This window comes from Triturus cristatus, chromosome 1_2 (assembly GCF_964204655.1).
Source record: "Triturus cristatus chromosome 1_2, aTriCri1.1, whole genome shotgun sequence".
Classification (NCBI taxonomy): domain Eukaryota; kingdom Metazoa; phylum Chordata; class Amphibia; order Caudata; family Salamandridae; genus Triturus; species Triturus cristatus.
Genome location: NC_140580.1, coordinates 198,702,758 through 198,719,890, shown reverse-complemented (window position 1 = coordinate 198,719,890; position 17,133 = coordinate 198,702,758).

Sequence of the window (17,133 nt, the reverse complement as noted above, 5' to 3'; positions counted from 1 at the left end):
TAGCTGGAAGAATGTTTACCTAAACTACTAGACAGGAATGCATCGGATGAGGAGCGGAGCAGATAATCTTGAAGGTGAAATACAGTTTTTGGCAGGCAACAGGCTGGATCAGGCACCGTTAGCCGCGCAGGGAGTAGGACAAAGTTCATGGATACAGATGCAGGCTCAGACTGGAGCTTTCAGAGGCAGAAGGCAGGAAAAGGCTTGATGACAGAATTCAGGGCCTACTCGCCTGAATCTGTAAAATGTGGAAAGTGAACCACATAAAGTCGGTGGCCTTTCATACTTAGGAATGGAATATCTGACCCATTCATGGCGGATCTGAAAGAGGACATGTTGACGGTGGACGCACATGTATTTGCGTCTTCAAAACTGGAACTGGAGGGAACATACATGTACTTATAGCATGCACATGGAGCCGTTGGGGTCTACGATAGGGGACATAACTGATCACAAAATTCATATTTCCTCATTCCCTCCTTGTCCCCTATGGACCCTCAGGAGATATCGATCTTCATCAATCCATCGATCTGTTCATATAGCATCATTTGTTCTTCTTTCTTCTTCCGGGATCTTGAACGAAAACGTGGATGTGGGATACACGATGTGGCACACAGACCACAAATCGCTGGCCCACATTGTAGACATAAGCAGCAACTGAATAGTATGAGAAAGCCAATACCTAGGAAGGATAGGATCCTCCATCCCCAGGCGGACAACACTCCCCAGAACCAACCGGACCAAGTCCAGGTGCCTGGACTCTGGTGTATCTGGCTTATAATCTTATGAAGGCGGGTTATGGCTTTATATACTGACGGCAAATTTTCTGGTATGAAAATGCAGCAACTTGATCCGATGACCCTACAAGCTCCGCCCCTATCGGCCAGGATGACGTCAAGGACAAGACGATTTTGAAGCACAACAATCCGCATAGCAGACTGCTCTTCTGTTAAATTGCCTAAGGCGGAAGTAGTCTCGTTCACTACTGCTTCAAGGGTTCTAGTTAACCTACGTATCAGCTTACTATTAGTGACTGTACCTATATAGGGAAAGAAACCTTTATTGAAATCTGTGTATTGCTCCCATGCTGTTTCAGTGTAATCGACAATTGGGAGATCTCTCTGCTGTCTATTGTGTACTAAATGGGTATTTCTGTGATAATCAGGAGGGGCTAGGAAAACAGGTGGTAGAAGGAATGCTATGTAACAGGTACCATCCCAATCTAGAGGTAGACGTATATATGCGGTCTGGCCACATATGAAATAGGAATGACGGGAAGCTCTAAATGTAGATTTGCCTTGATCACTGAATTTTATTACAGTGGTGCATTTACTATGGCCCATGTGTATGGAACCATTCTTTCTTACACATAATTCCCCTTTTACTGGGAATACTGACATGGCGGGCAAGATTGGTGTAGCTTCAGATTCAACGTTCAGGATCATGAGGTTAAGTGTAAAATTACCTAATCCATATACTTCATTTTCTAGATCAGTTCCTGTTCTTTTGGGAAGTCCCTCCTTGTTAGGGTAGCAGACTTTAAGTAAAACTAGGTTCAGGTTTCCCCATACCCAGTTGTCTTGATAAACTGCGGAATTTGAATCTAGGGAATTAATCAAACTAAACCATGCTCCACAGGAGCCATTGTGTGTGAATGGATATGGAAAGAGGGGCAAAACTCCCTTATAGTTCTGATAGGGAGGGAGTCGGCCACATATCCAACAATTTGTGGCATTGCTGGTCTGATGGGAATGATGTAACATACTAATGAATGTGTTGTTGCGCAGCGCAAATCTATAGGACAACTCATGCGGAGGTAATTCGCTAAAAGAATGTTCTGCAGTTACATTGTAAGCACGTTTAAAAATAGGGTAATACATGTGCAATAGTATACTGGAAATGATGATCAGAAGACTTAGAAAAAACAAAATTAATAATGTTACTGTGCAGTGACTACGAAGTGATTTAGAATACGCATGCTTTTTAAATTGCATCTGTCGATTTCTTTCTCTATTCCGGTCTAGAGGATACATGTCAGAGACAAATTCAACCGATTCACCTTGGAGAGGACTTAAACAATCAAATTGTCTGACTGGCTAGACCTTAATTTCAGTTTATAAAGTTCCGTTTTTGACTGCTCAACCAAGGGGAGCTTTGAGTCTGTCTGTGAGGGAATGCAGGGTTGAGTATTCACACTGGACGGTAGTCCATAAAATTTCTTGATATGACTCGAGTGCAACCACCCTTTACATCCCTCGATCTTCACGGCTGTCCTTGTGGTTAGTAGTACAAGTTTTGGCGATTTCCACCTAGGCTCCAGTTGGGTCTTCCGGTCGAAATTCCGGACCAGAACCAGGTCGCCTGGAACCACGTCATGGGGCTTCACCTCAGTATTATCGGGAAAAGCTGCAGCTACCTGTGAACGACAAGATTGTAGTGCAGACATCAAGGAAGCCATGTAATCTGTCAGCATATTACAGTCAACATCAGTGATTTTGCGAGGTATAGGCGTCCCCCACATATTTGGTGGTCTACCGAAGATCACCTCGTACGGGGATAGCCCTGTTCGAGAATGTGCTACCATTCTCATGTAAAAGAGCGCAACTGGTAAGGCTACTATCCAATCGACACCTTTTTCTCTACATATTTTGGACAATCTAATTTTCAGAGTTTGATTATGACGTTCCACGAGACCTGCTGCCTCGGGATGTCGGACACAGTGGAATTTCCATTGGTAGCCTAACAAAAGGGAAACGTGTTTCATTAGTTCGGATGAGAATGGCTGGCCGTTATCTGAGTAGACAACACGTGGTAAACCGTACCGTGGGAAGAATTCTCGAACTAACTGTTTGGCAGTAGTTGGGGCAGTGTAATCTGAAACCGGGTAGGCTTCTGTCCAACGGGAAAGAGCACAGACAACTACGAGAACATATTTGAATCCTCGACATCGTTCCATCTGGATATAATCCATCTGGAGGACTTCAAAAGCATGATCGGGAGATTGAAATCCACCCTGCTCTACGGGGATGCTTTTACCTGGATTAAACTGACAACATATCATACAGGTACGAATTTTTTGTTTAGCTGCTGCTCGCAAGTGTTTGTTGAACCAAATGTGTTGAATGCTGTCTAGCATAGCTTTTTCTCCTAGGTGCGCTGGACTATGTATTGTGTTAATGATGACTTGAACCATGGAGTCGGGAAGAAACCATATAGATTTTTCCTTCGTCATCCATCCTTGATCCGTTTGGATCCCTCCTAATTCAGTCCATTTCTTTATTTCTTCTGGTGTAGCATGTGTCTGTATGTCAATTACATCAAGGGCGGGATCCTTAACTGTCATGCAATGTGTTGGTGTCGGAACTATTATCTTTGTCATGTCAGTTGTGTGAGTCTGATTCTGAGCAGTCTGTTTAGCTGTTCTGTCAGCTAGGTCATTACCCTGAGAAATGATATCGGTAACTTTTGTATGGGCTTTGCATTTCATAATCGATATTGCAGTAGGTAGATGAATCGCGTCTAATAGGGCTTGAATGAGGGGTCCGTGTTGGATGTGGGCACCGTGAGAAGTTAAATAACCTCTCTCTCGCCACAGTACGCCGAAGTCATGGACGACTCCGAATGCATAACGTGAATCTGTGTATATGTTGACTTTCTTATTTTTGGCTTGAATACAGGCTTGTGTCAGAGCGATGAGCTCTGCTGCTTGAGCTGACAAAGTGTTAATACAATTTGTTTCAATGACTTCAGTGTCTGTTGTAACTGCGTAAGCAGCCACTAACTCTCCTGTACTTGTTCTCATACATGACCCATCTACATACAATGTCAATTCTGGATCTGACAAAGGGATAGCTGTCAAGTCTTGTCTGGGTTTCGTCGTGATAGTAATGACTTCGACACAATCATGTGCCAATGGATCTGTTCCGCCTACTGGCAACAGTGTGGCAGGATTTAACGTATTACAACGTCTGATTTCTATGTGTGGCTGAAACAATGTCAATTCGTAACCAGTGAGTCTCGCTATAGTCAAGTGTTGTGTTTGTGTGCGGTTCAAGAGAACCTCTACTGCGTGTGGTACTTGTACTGTCAATTGGTGTCCTAACACTATGGCATCGCTTTGTCTGATTGCTAAAGCTGTTGCTGCCACCGATTTCAAGCACGCAGGAAGAGCCTGAGCTACTGGATCTAATGTACTAGAGAAATAAGCACATGGTTTGTGTGATCCTGCTTGTTCCTGAGTGAGTACTGACAAGGCAGTACCGTCGCGTTCTGTAACAAAGAGTGTAAACTGTTTACTGTAACATGGTGTTGCTAAAACAGGTGCTTGGCATAAAGCTTTCTTTAAGCTTTCAAAGGCATGTGTATGTTCTGGAGTCCAAGGGAGGACAGTCGATGTGGCTGCCTCCTGTGTTGTCAACTGGATGAGTGGTTTTGCTAGAAATGCATATTGAGGGATCCACTGCCTACAGTATGAAGTGAGACCTATAAAAGCCCGCACCTCCTTTTGTGTCTTGGGTGGTGGCATGTTAGCGATTAACTGGATGCGATCAGGTGTAAGCTGTCTTCCCTCCTTGGACAGCGAGTGCCCAAGGTAAACAACTCGCTGGACACAGAATTGCAGCTTAGAAGGGGACACCTTGTGCCCCTTGTCGGCCAGAAATTTTAAAACCGTCAGTGACGCTGTTTCACATTCAGGTTCGCTTCGGGCGGTGATCAGCAGATCATCGACATATTGAAGCAAGGCAGTGTTAACTGGCATGTGGATACTGTCAAGTTCTCGTTTCAGTGCTTGGCTATAGATGCTGGGGCTTTCTGTAAATCCTTGAGGTGCGCGTGTGAATTTGAAACTTCGTCCATTTAAACTGAATCCGAACAGATATTGACTTTCCGGATCTATTGGGACGCTAAAGAAAGCATTCTTGAGATCAATTACAGTGAAGAACGTTGCTTCCGAGTCAATAGCTTTTAGTAATGAAGAGATATCTGGGACCACAGGGTATTGTGGTACAATACATTTATTTAATTCGCGCAGATCAATAACTAATCGATATACTGGTGGTGCTTTTGGATCCGTTCTTTTAAGAATCGGAATTATCGGGGAATTGCATACATTGGAGTCGGTTTCAACAACCACTCCTTGTACAATGAGCTCGTCAATGATTTGCAGCAAAGCCACAACAGCATCTGGTGGTAACTTGTATTGTCGCATTCGTGGTAGTACTACTCCTGTTTTTAGTGTGACACGATATGGTGTAATGTTCATGCAACCAACATCCGTGGGGCCTTGTGCCCATAAATGTGTAGGTAAATTCTGCAGCCGGTGATCCAGGTCTCTGGACACGTAGTGACCTTTAAAGTCACGTAGAAATAGTCGTACTCCTTCCGGAGAACAACATATTATAGCTCCTAGAGCTTTCAATGTTTTTATACCTAACAAGTTTTCTGGACATGATTTAGTAAGCAATAAATCTGTAGTACGTGTCCATGGACCAACTGTGAGTGGAAGAGGTTGTGTTACATCATTAATTATAGGTTTTCCTGAGAATCCAAGGGAAATATTTTGTGAGCCTGAGAGGGGTGCCCCTGGAACTTCACTGCGTCGTATAGTTGTTCTGCTTGCCCCTGTATCAAGTAAAAACTTTCTGTCTTCCCCTAATAGTTCACTATGTACATAAGGTCCCTCTTGGTCTACAGGAACCTCGATAAGGGGTAAGCCAACTTCCCTCTCTAGGCTATTTCATGTGTATCGCTGATAATCGGGATAATCTGCTTGTGCATACTGATACATTTGTTGTGTTGTTGCTTGTGTTGCAGCAATAGGCTGCGCTTGTGGTGGTGCTACGGTCTGTTGTGGAGCTGCCTGTTGCGGAGCTAGTTGTTGCGGAGCTGACCTAGGTTGTGCATGCTGAGGGATTTGTTGTTGATTCTGATCCTGTCTAGGTGGACGTTGTCTTTCCTGTGTTCTACCTGTGGCAATATTATGTTTCAGGACTGGACAATCGTGTATATAATGACCTTGTTGTTTACAATAGTTGCATGTCCCTTTCGTTGGACCTGCGGAATCACCCTTTTGATGACCATCAGCTGGAACTGACTGAGCAACAAGCATTTTCATTTTTGTATCTTTCATACGTCTTTGTTCGTGTTCTTGTTCTTCTCTAATTCTATTGCGGTGATATTGTAACATCTGTAACATCTGTGACGGGGTGTTACCTTGCCAGGTACTTTTGAATTTCAATACTCTATTCTTGACTTGTGGTAGGGAATTTTCAACTAATTTTGTCACAAACAGATGTGGATATGACTCGCTACTTGCTTTTATGCCACTATTTATACCAAAACATTTTTCAAATCGGGAATAGAAATCACTAGTGTCTTCATCTTGCTTTTGTTTACAGGCTGAGATTGCACCCCAGTCTTCCTTTTTCGTAGTTAATAAACGTGGCAGTACCTGCACTAGTAATCCTGGTAATGCTGTAGTCTTTTCCCCAAGCCCTGCTTCTGCAGCTCGGGCCCTTTCTTCGTTTTCTAATGCTGTCCAATCTATCTTTTGGTCTCCCACTTCCCATTCTTTTTCTTTGAGTTTCTCGTAAACACCGGCGGGTAATAGGACTTTTAATATTTTCATAATGTCGGGGTAGGTATACTCTCCTATGAGTAACATGTCTTTTAACTCACGGTGGAAACCTGCTGGATCCTTGTCATGGCTGGGTACTACTTTCTTCATTTCTAATAATTCGATTTTAGTTATAGGCGTGTACACAAACACGCGTGTAAAGTTATTACCTTCACCTCTGATTGGGTGTACTTCGCGTTACGGATTCTGTCTATCTATGTGATACATTTTTCTTCCCATAATGGGAACCGGAACGTGTTCTGGACACATGAAAGCTATATACTGGTTTCGGAATTCTAGAATTTCTTTAATCAAATCAGTACCTGACCCTCTCTATGTATTCGTGAGTAGTTCTGTCAATATGTCAGGTAAGGGTCCTGGATCGGAGTGTTGGTTTTTATATAATATAAGGAGGTGTTGAATCATGTATATACTAGCCAAACGCTGTTCGTATGGGGCAAGATTCAGAAACGTGTGTGCTAGTGCATCATCATTGTATTCGCTGGGACTATCAGCCCATTGTACTGCTGACCTGGCTAATTCTTGTTCGTCCATGGAATCGAGCATGTGGTACCCCCTTCGATCTCGGAGTACTTTATCAGCGGATTGGAATAGGTGTTCAGGGGATCTTGTATTTAACATAGGGTTTGGAAAATGTCTATTACATTCTGGACGTATCGGACGTATCGGGTCATTAAAGCCTCTAGTATTATTATGGGGTCTTCCTCTACCTACATAAGCTATCGTTTCTAATTGTTCTGATTCTTGCTCCTCCTCTTCCTCTGATTCAATTCTGTCTGCTTCTCGTCTTTCTTTATGTATTCGTTCTACTTCCTTGCGGATCTTTCGATACATGGCGATTATACACGCCTGTTTATCGTGTTTCTCTTCTGATATGTTCTGACCCCATTTGGCAAGTTTTTGCATGATATCATGATCTGCCCCAGGCCTGTCTTGGTTCCTAATCACGCAATTTATGAAGAAACGTAGTAGTTGTCTTTGGACATCCACTTTCTGGTATTCCATAGCTTCGTTAATACTCTCTGGACCTCGCCCTGTTTGGACAAAGCGATATATATTGTCTAGGTGTTCAACCATTCCTGGTATCGTCATTAAATACAATGTAGCTCGTCGTATACGTAGTGATGACATGAGCAATTTGTCCTGTTTACCTGGCACTGGATCGTATCTACAATCCACAAGCTGTTCTTTAAACATGTCGGATGTCGCTAGTTGGGGTGTACGCTGGAGTGCTAAATCTCTAAGGGTCTGTTTATTTCGCGGCGGTGTGGCAAACATGTCTGTCGTACCTCCTGTAGCACCATCTGAGGTGCTGGGCAAGAAAGGATTCGTTGGACGTAGGATAGAGATTGTAGATGCGGGAAAAACAGTAGAAACGGACGGACCTGTTGGAACTTGTGTAGGAGTTTGTTGTTGCGGGGATACAGACGGATGCTCTTGGTGTTGAACACCATCGGCAAGCGGTGTGTGTGGTATGGTATCAGCATACTCGGGAGCTACGTCATCTAAATAGGAGGAAAGGAAAACGTCCTTTGCTGTTTTGGGATGTGTTTTGGGATGTGCTTTTATCGGGAGCAATGGAGAAGTTAAGTCTTTTGGTATTTCCGGGGTAGCCTTAGGTAACCCTTCGGCCAGAAGAGGATACATACCGTTCATAAGAGTGTTTCTTTGTCTGTCTACTTGTTCTGATTTTACTCGGGTACCTTCCTCAATTAATAGATTTTCTCGGGTTTTATTTGAATTCTCTCTACCTTTCTCTTCCTGTCTGAGCGCTTTTTCTGTACGTCTATATGATTCTTTGCGCCATAATTCAATGGCATCTTTCTGTGACTGTCTGGCTTTCTTTTTCCATAATTCTTCTTCTACTCTCATGATGCAATCTGCATCCCAGGTCCCCGCTGCGGGCCATCTCTGATTTTCTGGCAAATCCTTGGTGTAGTCCACCCATAAATCAAGAAATAATACAGCATCTAGGCCATGTTTATGATACATAAAGTACCCTGGAGTGTCCCTAGGTGGGATGGGAACAGCTTCTTCGAGTACCCCTTTTCTAGTTTTGATCTGTCTTAATTTCGAAAAGAGCGGCATTTTTAGACCTTATTACTAGGACACACTTTATACAATAAACACAATAATGAACAGTCATTCACACCACAATATATAGAACGTATTAAAACATTTAACACTTAACAGTTTAACGAACGATGATAACTAATAGAAAACTAGTTACTGACATAATACTGACACTAGATAATACTTATTTATATGCAAGACATACTAGATATACTGCTAAACAGTACAGATACACTGCTGAAACAGTGCAGACCGGATTTGTGTACCCAAACCCGTCTTGACCGGCACAGACTATGTGCACGTTAAATGCCTCCCCGGTAATGGTACTCACCGGGTAGCTCGGAACGGAAGGCCTCGGAACGGAACTGAAACTGGACCGGACTGGACTCGACTCGACTGGACTCGGAACTTCGGAACCTGGTGGGCCTCTGTATACCTCGGATCTTGCTCTCTCAGCTAGGCTCTGGTCGGGATACTTCGCACTTCTCACCGCCTCGCCTGGGTGTTGATCGCAGCCTCAGTCGCCCCCGCTTGGCCGGAGGGAGATACAGGAAATCCTGCAGGTACGCGTTTTTGTCCGTTCAGCTGTGGCAGGAGACCGGGCCTGCAACGCACCTCCGGCGCGTGAGATGAGAAAGTGTCCCTGTTCGGGCGCCAATTTATGTGGTAAATATTTCATTACCGGTACTATTTTTTATGCGGTAAAGTCTAGTAAGAATAACTCAGTAAATATAAGAGGCAGAATCCGTGGTATTAGAGGTTCTAAAAGGCTTTATTCCTTTACAAAGGAAATACAATTCGAATTGCAGGCTTCAAATTCCATCACCACGAAAGTTCAGGAAGGAAGGGCATACATTATTGACAGATAATCAGTTTTATAGGAAATGCATTACAGTGAAACAGATGCAGGAGGCGTAACAGCTGATAATACAGATAAAATATGCATACGTAACTAAAAAGGCGGACATATAGGCGTAACTTAGATAACGTCATTATACATGATGTCACAAGTGGGTGGATCCATAAGAGAATCCTGCAATGTCAGCAGAAATATTTGGCAGAGATGCGCACGCAGCCGCATGACGTGTGATTGACGTGCAACTAGAGGGTGAAGAGGACTTGACATTTAGCTCTACATGTGGAGACAGAAGTCTGAGGGGTCATGTCAACCTAATCCCAAATCATATCTAATATCCTATGTTTAAAGAACTGTGTTATCCAAAAGGAAAGGTCTCTAGGATAGAATCTATTCTATACTGACTGTTAGTGCGTGTACAAGCGTCTAAGTGTCTACATGAGATGCGAGGGGGCAGGAATCTTCCATGGTAACAGGGGCTATGAATTACTTGCACGAGGACAGCGAGGCCTGGCCCTTAGCACGGTAGCTGGAAGAATGTTTACCTAAACTACTAGACAGGAATGCATCGGATGAGGAGCGGAGCAGATAATCTTGAAGGTGAAATACAGTTTTTGGCAGGCAACAGGCTGGATCAGGCACCGTTAGCCGCGCAGGGAGTAGGACAAAGTTCATGGATACAGATGCAGGCTCAGACTGGAGCTTTCAGAGGCAGAAGGCAGGAAAAGGCTTGATGACAGAATTCAGGGCCTACTCGCCTGAATCTGTAAAATGTGGAAAGTGAACCACATAAAGTCGGTGGCCTTTCATACTTAGGAATGGAATATCTGACCCATTCATGGCGGATCTGAAAGAGGACATGTTGACGGTGGACGCACATGTATTTGCGTCTTCAAAACTGGAACTGGAGGGAACATACATGTACTTATAGCATGCACATGGAGCCGTTGGGGTCTACGATAGGGGACATAACTGATCACAAAATTCATATTTCCTCAGATTGACTGTCTGGCTTGAGAGTGACAGGGGCTGGGGATCCCCCAGGAGGTTGGCTGAGTCAGCCCTCTGCTGAATGGCGACATTTGCAAGGAGAGCGGAGGGAGGAGATAGCACCTGGGAGTGAATAGGGCTGTGCCTGCCTGCCACACTGCTGGCTCCACCTCCTGCTGGGCGGCTGACGACTCTGCCCCTCACTCTGAAAAGAATAGAGAAGCCAGGAAAACAAAGTGCTCCAGCAACACCCAGAACTGGATCAGACCGGGCTCAGGACCCACTTGCACAAAGACTTCAAAGACTTTTAGGGGTATAAGTACAAGACCCCTGACAACAGATTTTTAGATTCTACCATCAAGAGGAACCTCTGCTGAAAGACGGACCGCTGAAGGACTAAAGGAAGATTGCCTTGCTGTGTGCTCTAAGGGCTGACCTGTTCTGATGTACAACTGATGCCGAGGAGGAGAAGGGGTCTTGCTGTGTGCTGACTCTACCCACTTGACCAAACAAGACTTTGCTGTGTGCTGTGTCTTGAACCGAATCTCCAAGGGCCTGAGAAGAGCTGGCCTCCTGTTTCGCAACCCAGGGATAGAAAGGTTGCCCCGAACCCAAGACTCTGCTGTGTCCCCCCTGCGCTGCTGTGTGCTGCAGGGACCGTGGACTGTTCTACCAAGCTTCTCAACATCTGCCGATGAAGTGGGCTGGCTGCTCTCTGCCTTGCTGGAGAGTACCGCGCTGATCCGGGCCTGACACCGGTTGCCGCATCAAGAAGACCGACGTGCTCATCGGCACGTGCCTTGCCGCGACCCTGAGGCCTAAAGCAGACCAAGAATCGTACTTCCCTGCTCTACGAACCCGCGCTGTGAGTGGCTGACTCCGGTGACGTCGACATTGTCACTGAGGGCTCGTCGAGGGAGTTGTGGAAACCTTGCACCGAACGAGCGCAGTGACGCCGACGGAGCAACGTAGCTGCCTAAACAACAAGAGCCTACGAACTGATTCATTCTCAGTGAATATCGAATCACGCAAGAGACTAGAGACTATCGTCTTAAGATCCCGACCAACCAAGAAAGCGAATATAGTGTAAACCTGTGATGCTTGATTTCAACTGCGGAAACTAGATAAAGATATATTATTTTTGATATAACTCACCTGTGTGGTCTAAGTTTGTGGTGTGCGGAGGGGGGATCATTGTGGTGTCTACGTGCAAATACCTTACACATTGCCTTGGGGATAAGCCTGTCTGCTCGAGCCAAGCTACCTAGAGGGTGAGCAGGGGTTATCTACCGTGTGTGTCCCTGTACCCTGACTAGAAGCAAGGGTCCCTATTTGGTCTAAGGTGTATACCTCTGCCAACTAGAGACCCCCAGATCTAACAGTTACTAATTCACTATAGATCTTTTTCTTGTATATGGCCTGGTTCGTTATCAGGCCCCTTAAAAATGCTTTAAAAGCATTCCAAACACACTCAGGGGAGGCTGAGCCAATATTGTTGTCCATAAAGTTCTGGACTTCAATTTGAAGAGAGTCAATAACCTCTGACTATGAAAGCAAAGAGCGATCAAAAGACCAGCTTCTCATAGGGTTTTAAACCCCCCCCCCCCCCAATTCTAAATAGACTGCCTCGTGGTCCAAAAGATGAAATGGGAGATACAAGATAGATTGCGTCGAGCTAACCAATTTTTGACTGATCAAAATATAGTCAATTCTCGACTGATGATGGTACTTATAGTTACGAAATGAAACTGCTCTTTGTTGTGCAAACTTTACCCTGCAGATATCTATATAACCTAACTGTTTCATATTATCAAGCAGAAAAGACCTGTTTTTAGACAAAACTATAGCTCTGCAAGTCGGGGACTTATCCAGTAAAGGATCTAAAACTATATTAAAGTCTTCTGCTATGATAGTTGGCTCTGGAAACAAAAGCAAGTGGGAAAATATAGTTTTCAGGACTGAAGGGTCATCGCAATTAGGGCCATAGTATCCTACTATAGTAATAGGAGATCCAGCTACGATTACCGATACAATAACCCATCTACCCCCTGGGTCCATCATCTTAGAACCTAATCTCACTTTTACAGCTTTCTTAAAAAGAATTGCTACGCCCCTAATATGTGATGTTTGTGAGGTCGATACACAAAGGTCAATCCATCTGTTCTTTTTAACCACTGAGAGCAACTCCCGTTCTGTTAAATGTGTCTCCTGGAGTATAATTACCTGCGCATCAGAGTCACGAAGATATTGCATTATCTTATTTTTCCTGGGACTAGTGCGCAGGCCATTAATATTCCAAAAGATAATCTTTAAGTTATTCATGACAAAAAGATCCTCCCTCCATTAACAACACCACCCTCATTCCAGAGCAAACCCAATAGCTTCTCCCACTCCAGAAAATAAACTAAAACAAGAACGAAAATGAGGAATTTTTTTGTTATTACCCAATGCAACCCTTCCCTGTGCCCCACCCATCCCCTCACCCCCCCATGGAAAACCCTAACCCTTACCCTGCCTATCTGGAAACTCCAGAAGGTGGTATCCCCTCACTAAGCTCCCGTCCTTAACCTACTATACCTAATAGCCGTCTGCTAATTACGTGCTAATAATAAAAAATGTGCCCATACATATATATGTAACTAGGTGTCTATTCTCGTAATAATTTTTTCATACAATTTCAAAATAGTTTTTCATATGATGACACTAGGCTTGCCCAAATGTCCCCTTATCTTTCCCCATATTCATCAATAGCTCATCTGGTGCCAGCACCGACGTAATATTGTGCATTTTATTTTTATACATGATTTTCAATGCAGCAGGAAAAACTAACTGAGCCACTGCGCCATAACCTCTGAAAGCTTCTAGCCTTCTTCCGAACTCCCATTGTTTATCTAAGGTGGTCCTGGATAGATCAGATCGAATCTGGAAATTATATCCCTTCCCACTCACAGATTTCTGCTTAAGTGCCAGATTGAGAATTGTCTCCTTAAGAGAATATGTACGAAAATTCACCAAGATCTTCCTTGGCTTGGTTCTTTGGGGATTCTTCTTAAAAGGTTCTCTATGAATACGCTGAATGTCCAGGGTTAGTTCTTCCACTGATTCATCTAATCTCAAAGACTCTTTCAACAATAAGATGATATATTTCTTTATATCTGAGCCTTCGCTGTCTTCCGGGACATTCAGAACACGGAGGTTATTGCGTCGAGCATGATTCTCTAATGTCTCCATTCTCTCGGCCAAAGTCAATCCTCTCTTTTAAGCTTAACTATGTCTGCCTTGGCTTCGTCCAAATATAGGGACAGTTCTGTTACAGTATTTTCCAAAGTTTCTGTTCTTGTAGACAGACCACTGATTTTACTATCCAGGGACTCGCAAAAACTTCTTATTTCAGACTGGTTCGCTGCTGATGTTTCGAACCCTCTTTTAATGTCTGCAGATAGTGATGTGAACATGCCCTGTAGGGAGTTGATTAATGATGCCATATCATAATCCTCGGCTCGGGGGCCAGAGAGAGCAGATATACAGTCTTGAAAAACTTCATGCTGTAAAGCCCCACTACCCCTACCAGATGCTCCCAGTAAGGAGTTAAGAGGAGCCACTAAAGGTGTTGGATCCAGTTCTAGGGCGGGAGGGGGAAGAGGGTACAAAGGCTCTAGATTTTCTGGAGTACAAATAAAAGACTCACATGCTTTTAGAGCTCCATCTACTCTAACGCCCCCCCTTCCATCATCTGACCCACATCATCTAAAGTAACCCCATCTGCGATGATTATATTATTTTCCTCTACCATATTGACAGATATATTCACAGCATTCACGGGAGTCACCTCGTCGGGATCTAATGATGCCATAGGAATCAGCGCGTTTCCTGCGTGCTCTTTCCCAAGATACTTTTCTGCAAGATGTAGAACCTGTGGGACTACTTTAAAGTAGGATCGAAGGGACGGGGTTATCTTCGACCCTGCGTTGTTAGCGATTTTAGGATTATTAGCAACCCTGCCAGTTTTGTTTGTATATGCTCTCTTAGCTTTAACCTGCTCAGTCAAAAAAGATGAAACTTTCTTTTTATTCGATGAGCAGGTAGAGTTTGACTCAGGGAGAAGTTGCTCAGGCTCCTTATTTAAATCCGAACCAGGGCCAATTTTACTTTTTGCTGTTTCTATATTTTTTTTCTTCTTAATCCCCTTAGTCCCTTTGCAGATTAGTCCACCCTTGCCCTTTACTTCCCCTGGGTCTTCTACCAAAACACCGTAGTTCACAGGATCAAAACAAGCCACAGAAACACCGGCCCCCCTCCCTGGAACCTCCTACCAGCGTTGTTGCCATGCAGCTGATCTCTCTCTCTCCGTTCGGTGCACTGGCACAAACACCGACAGAAACACCGTGGGAGTCTTGGATGAGGCTGCGGGTTTTTCACTTAGGGGGACATATGCACCTTGGCACAGGATGTCAAAACAAATAATGCAGCGGATGGACAATGCCTTCCAATCCACACTAAGAAGAATCCAACCCTTGCCCTGAAAATGTTTAGAAACATTACAAAAAGATCAAAGCTACCAACAACTACAAATTCAGCAGTCTGTTAGCCAAATTGGTCCTAAAGCTAGCAAACAAACCTAAAGAATGTATGCCATGCTAGAATTTAAAGTCAAACTCTTCATAAATAACAAAGTAGTAGAGCACTTAGAAATCATAGCCTAAAGCTTATAGTAGCCTGCCTAATCCCTGAAAAATGATGACAAAATCTAAACAAACATGCCACATTTTTTTTATTTAAAATAATAAACATAATATTTTATTACATCAGTCAAAAAATGCAATTAAAATTCCAATGCTAATGAAGACAGATATAATAAAAATATATTTAAATTACTTTTCAACCAATGTATCCATCACCAAGTTAATCTATCATATAAAACAATTACAACACATAAAACACAATTCGATGTAACAATCACATAATTTTTGCACAAACAATATATCACATTCCCCACCCAAAAGAAATTAAATAAATACAACTTACTGTTCTGCAGCTTCAAATCTTTTTTGTATCCTTGTAATAAAAAATAGAAAACCTCAGATATGAGAAAAACATTGTAGAAAAATCCCCAAAAAATGGAAAATAAAATGAGTTTGATAGAAATCCCTCAAAGCAATCCAAAGTATCTAACAACCATAAAGCAAATGAGAAGTGTTTTAAAAAAAGAAACACTCCTGAAAACCCGTAAAAAAGGATATCAAAGAAAAAAGCATTGTTTCTTATAACCAAAAATGATTTCCCGCAAAAAAATAAACTCTCAATGCCCATAGGACACATTCATAGCCAAAAACCCACCAGCAATACTCATTACATTCCCAAAAATACATATGCATACAGTTAAACATCAAATTAAAAACAAACATAGCACAATTTAGAATATCATTGATACATTAACAAAATAGTGAATGAAAAACAAAAACTAAAAACTAACAACATTAAAACTAACTTCTAGACCTCGCCTCTATACCCCCTATCCTAAAAACACTTAAAAGAACCTTAAAAAAGGACTTACTTGTTCCGACGAAGCACATGGGTCTGGGAAAATAGACTACAAATAACAAATAGAATACAAAATAGAAGTTAGCTGTAATAAAGGCTGCTAAATGAAACAAAAAAAGGCTATATTGCCATAGAAATGAATGGGAAATATTGTAAAAATGTTGAATAAATATATAACAAAATATAACAAATTATTAAACAAGTAAATAGATGTCACAAACATTTGTGAAGTAATTGTAAAGTATAAATGAAATAATAGTGTAAAATATATACAATTATGTATTCTTTATATGTTAAATAATGTTGAACCTGTGTACAGAAAATATTTTAAGAAATGTTAAAAATCTGTTAAACAGTAATTAGAAGTTGAAATTGTACAACATACAATTGAATTCAAATATAATTTCATGTTTTTTTATTAATAACACCCACTATCCAGAGAGAGAAAGCAAAAGTGAAGATTAATAAGCCGACTCACTTGTGTATTATGCATGAGTGGGTCTACATCTGTTCTGCAGCACATATTCTTTTACTCATTTAGATGTCTGTGAACATTGGGAAGATTTGAAAGAAAGTGGGAATATGTACCTTAAAACAACAACATGCTGCACCGTACTCAAATTTTTTTAAGGGTGTTGCATTTCTTTCTGCAGTCAGTGCTGCCCCGGTTCCTTAATTCCATATGATTGTGAAAATGTTATTATTTCAGATCAAGTGGGAGTGAGAATAATGGTTATCCTCAGATATTTTTCTGCTTTTTATTTTATGCCAATCATTTGTGTTCCTTCTGGAGAATATATTAAGGTTATACAGTCGAATAGCTTGTTTCGTCTTTTTGAATTTCCTTGTCTCCTTAAGCTGAATATTAGCTGCATCAATTACTCAAACATTCCACAGTTATACGTTCTTTAATGTTTCTCTATCAGCTGAACAGAAATACCCAAAAATAAAAAGCACAAAATTGAGGCAAGCTAAATTCAGTGCTCTTTCATTCAATCCTTTTCTAGATCTTTGACAGACATTTCTATAAGAAATT